Genomic DNA, 7,665 nt, shown 5'->3' on the forward strand with positions numbered 1-7,665 from the left:
CTGACTAAGAATCTTGAAGTTGGAGAAAAGTGAGTAACTTGGATTTATTCCCAAGACCGTCAGCAATGAAGCAGCATCTTCAGAAGGACAAGACTTTCCTATGTCTGATGATAGCATTTTACCAGGACTTCTGTAATGGACCACTGTTAAAGCTTTCTTAGTCCAAACCACCATTAAAATCTGCTAATACTACTTGTAACTACTTTTAAGCAGAATATGTCCCTGACTACCCTGTCAGCATGCTTCAGCTCATGACCTTGAATCACATCTAAACCCTCAGAGAGTCCTCTCCACTGTCTTCTGCTCCATGTGTGTCCTCATCTGGTGTGATCTGGGAGCCAAGTAGAACATGGTCTGGTTTGTCTTTGTTCATGCCATCACGTTTCTACTAACTCTTTTCTCTCTGGCAAGATTTTATCTCTGATCTTGTTAAGAGCCAAGATAGCATCCAGTGAACTCTTGAGTTGACTCACTTGTGATTTCTATCTTGCTTATGACTACCCATCCTTCTGTACTCAAAGGAGAACTGTGACTTTACAGAAAATGCCTAGTGACATAATAAAGAAGTGGCCAAAACTTTGAGAGTAGGTGCTTGTTCTATGATTCTTCATTGCAGATCACCCGTGGAGTGGATGTAAGTGCAAACAATGGAGAGTGAGGATAGAGCAGCCTGCTATGCAAATGTAGAAAAGAAGCCACAGAGACTCCTTAACCCTTGATTTCTACTGCATCAGGTAAATAAGCTAAGTGACTGTAATTAACGTTTTCCCTCTTTCTGAGCTGGTGTTTGGCATGGTTGTTGTTTGTGATTCCGCCTCTAGGAGTAGTAGCCTCTAAAGTCCATGAAGAAAGGGAATTTTCAACCCTTTTCCTCTGGCAAATGGCACAATGAATTATACATAAAAGGGAGGATCAAATGTTGATAGAAACAATGAGTAATTAAGATTTAGAGTAAAAAAAATGTCACCCAGCCTACATTAGCTATAGATGTAAATTAAACATAAATAATTGCTCATTTTTGCAATAAATCTGAATGCCTGTTCTTCAGGAATACTTTGCTTAGATTTCCTGGTAACTAGGAGGACAGAGATACATTTATTCTCATTATTTCAATAAACTGTGTTTGCATCATTGCTAAGTATATAGTAAATATTTTAATACAGAGTAAATCACTGCTTGTCAGGATTGCAGTGTGTGTGGTCAAAGAATAAGAACAAAGTATAAAAGGTATAATATGATATTACTACTTCAATGATAAAAAATCAGAAAAAGGACATGAAATGGTTTTTCAGGCTTAATCAGGTATAAACAGAAGGGAAAACAGGTTCAAGAAAACAGCATGCATACTAATAAAGTCCCAACTCGAGAGAGATCAGGGTGAATCAGTTAGAATTAGTTAAAAGACAGTGTGAAGAGAGGAGAGTTAAGTCCACCACTGAGGAAGCTATGAGACTAGATCACAGGGGCCTAAGAATCTACACAAAGTGTTACATTACTACAAAGGTTTAAGTAAAACATTTAAAATTAAATCATGAGAAAAGCAAAAAGACCAAGTTTGTAATATTGAAATTACAGTATATGGGATCATGGAAAACACACAGTTTTGAAAGTAATGAGCTAATATATATATATAAAGATTTGACAGTGGTAGCCTTCTACGAAAAGGAATCTGGACAAGATTTTTTTTTCTTATGAACTTATGAATTTACTTAAAAAATATAATGCCACTTCAAGCAAATGATGTAAGGTGGTGATTTTCACTGAAGTTGACAGGAATCAGATTCCACAAAGATGTTCCACAAGTAAATATCTGCCAGAGTGAGGATAAATTGGGCACAACCCAACAAATATGAAGGGTGCTTATTGACTGGGGAGCACAAGTGGTAAGGTGAGATGCTGGAGGCATTGTGCCTAGTCTTTTGATCACTATCATCTTTAACTTTCACTCTCAGGAACTCTGTCTCTATGTGTTTTCTCCCTGACTTTAAAGAAATATGCTCAACTCTGATGTTACCTCCATGTGCCTTTCAAAGAATCCTCCTATCTATACTCAAGACTGGAACTGCTCTTCACAAAAATAAAGCAGACTGTGAGGCAAGCAGTGGAGCTATACACATGTTATCAATAATGCACATGAACTTCCTGAAGGCAATAACACAGAGAAAAAGCAATGGCTCAGTAGGGGGTAAGGACTGTGGGAAACAAAGATTGATATGAAAGACAGAAATGAACTCTGGAGAGGGTTTTTTTTTCCAGATGGGAATTCTAAAACAAATAAATGCTACAGCTTTGGGGAACTTATTATTGCTCTGTAACCCAGTATAGAGAACTAACTCAAATTTGCCCTATTGAGGAGGTATCTTGGAACTTGGAGTACTTCCAGAGGCAAGATATAATCTGTATCTTATCTGTATCTTAAAACAGTGCTTTTCACACTTGGATGTTTTATGTTTCTCTTTTAATATGTTTACCTGACTCAAAATAATAATATTTTGTTATGTATAGACAAATATTTTTATGTGTATCAGGATTCCTGTCACCATTTTTCCTGGTTCAAGATTCTGTCACAGAGAGTTTACTCTCACTCTGTGGGAAGACAACAGCAAAACCATACAGTGATTGTGGAATACAGGGTAGAAAAGAGTGGCCATTAGTAGAAACATAGAAAACAGACTTTAGAGAAAGGCATTGTACAACACAGGTACTATGAAGAGGCGTAGTGGGAAAAATAAAAGGAGTCTTAAAGCAGAGTCGCTGAGGGTAATACTGAGAAAAACAAAGGGATGAATGATAAATAACACAAAGATTAAGTAAAAAAGCAATATGAGAACCTGATATTTTATGAGCTTACCTTAAAATATAATGTGGTACATGTGTATGTGTGTATGTATGTCAATGACATGTGTGCACATGTGTGTTTGACTGTTTTTCTCTATGTGATATAGTTACCCCATAGGGAGGAAACATGTTCCCCTAGATGCCATAGGTTGCAAGAAAGTGACAGCTGTATTTGAGGTTTCGGTTAGGAGTAACTAAGGGATTCCACAAATAAAGAAAGCTATGACCACGTTTATTGGTTGCTTGACAGATTATGAAGGGAAGACCCATTACCGATGATGCAACACATTTTAGTTACGGGACTTGGAGAAATGGAGGTGGGATTAACCTGGAAGCCTCCTATCTGAGTGTTAACATTCAAGTCAAACAAAAAGTACTAGGCAAGCTGCATCGTAATCAAAAGTTATACCCAGATATAAAAATTCTGTGTACCACAACAATGTTCAGCCTGCTAACATAACCCAAATAATGTAATAACAGCATTTATTTCTGGAGAAATATCCAACAAGTGTTTAATTAGATCTAAGTCCTGTACAACAGTAGATAAATTATATTTGGTTCTGCAATTCTAGACAATCACCATAATTCAAGAGGTCAGAGACCACAGAAGATGTACTACCATCATTTTGATAATTATGATGATTCCCAACTGCCTTGTAAGTTATCCTTATAGCCATAGATAAGTGGAACACTTACACCTCATCAAAAAAACTTCTGTTTGCAGCAGAAAAAAAAGCTATTACAGAGATCCAAAACTTATTCAAATGTCCATGGGGCCCAGCCCCAAACAAAACAGCCGTAGAATAACCCTGATCTTTCAGTCTCAGTGAACATTACACAAAATGTGGTGTGGTGGGAAACTTTTACCTGAGAATCAGGACACTTTCTGTGAGATTATGTCTTCTATATATAACAGAGATGTTGGAGGACATGTAAACTTTCAACAATGAGCTTGAAGGTACAATCTGCAAAGACCACAGTAGTTAATGTGCCAACAGGGATAGAGGCTAAGGCCCCAAGTCCCACATCTAGTTAAAGGCTACAGTAGACCAGTTAATGCCTGATGACAAACAGAAAACTAGTTTTCTTAGGGATAATGCCCAAACTTTAAGTGCTGTCATTCATTTACCTACCATATTGGAAACACACAATAGGAGGCCTATATCTATATCTATATCTATATCTATATCTATATCTATATCTATATCTATATCTATATCTATACATATACCTATACCTTTATCTATATCTATATCTATATCTACATCTATGTATCTCTATCTCTGTCTATATAGCTTTAAAATGCAAATATGTATATTTAACAGAAATAATTATCAAAAGAGAGATCAGGACTTGAAGAGGAACATGAGAGGATTTAGTATCAGAAGGAAAGGTAGAATTGATGCAAATACAGTATATTCGTGAATGAAATTCTAAAAAAATGTAAGTTTTATATCTGTTGTGTAATATAAAATTTCTATTATAGGAAATTATTACCATTAATTCTTTAAAAAATGACTCACTGCCTATGCAATTATATGTTATACTATAAAAGAAACTTAGAGTATAAAGGGACCCTATGGAGGATTCTCATCTGAACTTTAGATTAGGCACAGACTACAGCCAAGCACCAATTTTCAAGCACAAATCAAATGCAAAGCAATATTTTATTATGTAAAGCAAAGAAACAAGATGACTGAATCAGAATTTGTCAGAAATAGAAGCAACTAGCTTTGCAAGTGTTGATTTTAAGAGAGAAAAGGGGAAGGCCTGTGTTACAGTGAGCTATGATGTGTTGGTAATTTTTGATTTAATATTTTAAATAATGGATGTTGGATGTGGAGCCTTGATAGTTTAATAGTTGGGACTTGGAGATCAGTCTCGGGAATGAGTCAGTGGCAACATAATAGCGTAAAGTTTGGAGACAAGCTTTAGGAATGCAATCTAACCATTTAGCAAGGTGGAGAAAGGCAAAATGCAAAATTTGTCAAGTTTGTCATGCTCAGGTATGGGTTTGTCCTGCTGGGCCTGATAGAACCCTTCATTGTCTATAAAAATATTTCTTCCTTTGGCAAAATTGGATAATAGAATGAAAGAAAGAAATATTCTACCCTCTTCTTGCACATTTTGGTCAATTGAAATCATGTATGAGCAAAACTGTGATGATAAAATTTATGACTAAAATAGTTCTCTGTATCTTGAGAGCGCCCTTAAGCTACCTGGGAGACATACTTGTACATGAGTGAATTATTAGAGATGTTTCTGTTATTGCTGATTTCTATGGTGACATAAGCTAAAAGGCTTGATAGAGTTATGAAAAATGAAATGAGCCAATATTTCCCGCAAAGCCTGGTGATCTAGGTCAAGTGATGAGCAGCTACTGTAATTATTCTTCCCAAAGGACATTGAGGTCCAGAGGCTAAGCATTAAAATGAATGAGTAGCATCTGTTCACATGCTTGATTTCACCATTGATCCTTGGTTTATGCTTTAAATAAGCCATGGCCTCTTTTCCCATTTCAAAGAATGTTATGACATTGAGTAAAGTATATTTGCATGATACTTAGAAGTACTGTATGTATGATAACTATAATAACTTCAGATCTCTCAATATGAGAGCACATGACTTCCAGTCACTTCTGTTAGTATGTGTCACATCTGGATTATGAAATGCTAGCCTTTTAATAATGCGTTCTTACCACAAGTGATTATGTGTCAACAAAAACATGGTTCTGAACATAAGTAAAATTGCAGTGATTGATTATCCTTCACATAATCTAAAGACTAATATATGTATATGCTTAGCCATCATAGAAAAGATTAAACATGGTCTATTAGCACTTCAATAAAATTTAGATGTGATCTCATAATGTAGATGTGATTTCATAACTTAGTAATGTCATGACAACTGACATAGGAAAACAAGTTTCTCTAAGCCATGATGATGTATATTTCTGTGGTTACAACCTGGGTTATGTCAGTTGGATCATATAAACATTCTACATTGGTACTTTATTAAATATAGAAATATGGAAAAAATTTAATCTATCATTTTATTATGACTTCATTCTGAGACTTGGGCAATTGAATAATGATTGCTGTACATGAAAATATTTGTTGGCATTGATACTAACTTTTATAGTGTAAAATTGATAGGAGCCCTGGTGACATGCTTGTCACATGGCCAGTGTACTCATGAGTTCTGACTCCCTCCATGCATGTGGAAAGTGAATTTTAACCTTTCCTTTTAACATCCCTTAAAGTGCTTCAGTTCTTCCTTCCTGAGCTAGAACAACTTAGAAAGTTTTGTGTTTTACTCTGCCTCAGGTGAAATAGCATTCTAACAGCTGGAGAAGAATCTTGATTTCACACTTTAAAAATATGCTTTTGTGTTAGAATACTGAATCTGTTCTTTTTTTATTAAGAAGTCTGTGCTGCTGTACACAGCATTTCATCCTAAGATCTCTGCTACAAGTGCACTGTCAGACAAATACTAAAGAAAAGGAAATGCTGTAGACCTGAGGAGTTCTCATCTACTTTTCATTAAATTGTTATACTGAAGTAATGTGAAAGTATTGCTTAAGGATATCATTGTTGTCAGAGACTGTTCTTCACTGTGAACCTAGCAGCACACACGCATCATGTTGCTCAGTCCAGTGTGTGTCTAGGACACTTTCGGTCTAGTGCTATAGGATCATGTGCGTTTTGTCCTAGTGATCCAACAGCAGGAACTATTTAGATTTAGGTTTTGAAGAAAGAGATAATCTTGATTAAAAACATGATATGCTAATGTGATTAGTAATAACAGAAAAGGAAGAAGAGAAGAGAAATGTACTTTGTGCATTTCATGATTGATGATTATAATAATCTAATAAAAAACAATCAAACTGAAAAGTGGTAGGTTATTCAAATATAACTTATAAAATGAAGGAATAGAAATAAGACCACTGTCATTAGATAACATAATATTAATTCCTCACTTATTACTCAAAAAAATTAAACCACTAAAAAATGATGTCTAAAATCAGAAATTTCAGAATAGTGTGTCATGCCTTTAACCTTGGGATGCTAAGGCCATAGGATGACCACAAGGTCAATATTAGCTCAAACTACATGGTGAGTTTCTGGCCACCTTGTGCTATGTAGGAAGACTATATAATACTAAATATATAATACCAAAATGGAATTGAGTGAACACAAGGGCCTAATAATTTTTCAAAAACAGAATATAGCTTATAGCTTGAGCTACCTTAAATATGGCTGCAATTCATGCATAAAAACTGAAACCTTTTTCATTGAGATATAGTAAAATATTTTATTCAGTAGTAAAGATTGTTCTGATGTCTGTAAGCATATTACCAAAGATGTACACAATATAAATTCTACACTTTCCAAACTAAAGAAAGACGGCAATATTTGTTCCTCTGAGTCTGCCTTAATTCCCCTATTAACAGTGTGATAATTTAAATTTGCTTCATTTTACCAACCAGTACAAAATTTTTCTTCTTTAAGGCTGTATAAAATTCATATATCACATTATCATTATAAGTTCTTCTGCTAGTGAACACGTACATGAGTTCCAAAATTTTGCCATTATAAACACTGATGTATAAGTATTTCTGTGACAGCATGACACTCAATCCTTAAATAATATACACAGGAGAAGCATAGATGGGTATATAAATAGACATATTTTAAATTTATGAGTAAACTCTATACTAATTTCCAAAATGGTTGGATTAATTTACACCACCAGAATTAGTTAGTAAGGGTTGAGTTTTCTATACTTTTTCTTTTTTTTTTTTTAATTTTATTTTTTTTATTTTAG

This window comes from Mastomys coucha, unplaced genomic scaffold, assembly GCF_008632895.1.
Source record: "Mastomys coucha isolate ucsf_1 unplaced genomic scaffold, UCSF_Mcou_1 pScaffold22, whole genome shotgun sequence".
Taxonomy (NCBI): domain Eukaryota; kingdom Metazoa; phylum Chordata; class Mammalia; order Rodentia; family Muridae; genus Mastomys; species Mastomys coucha.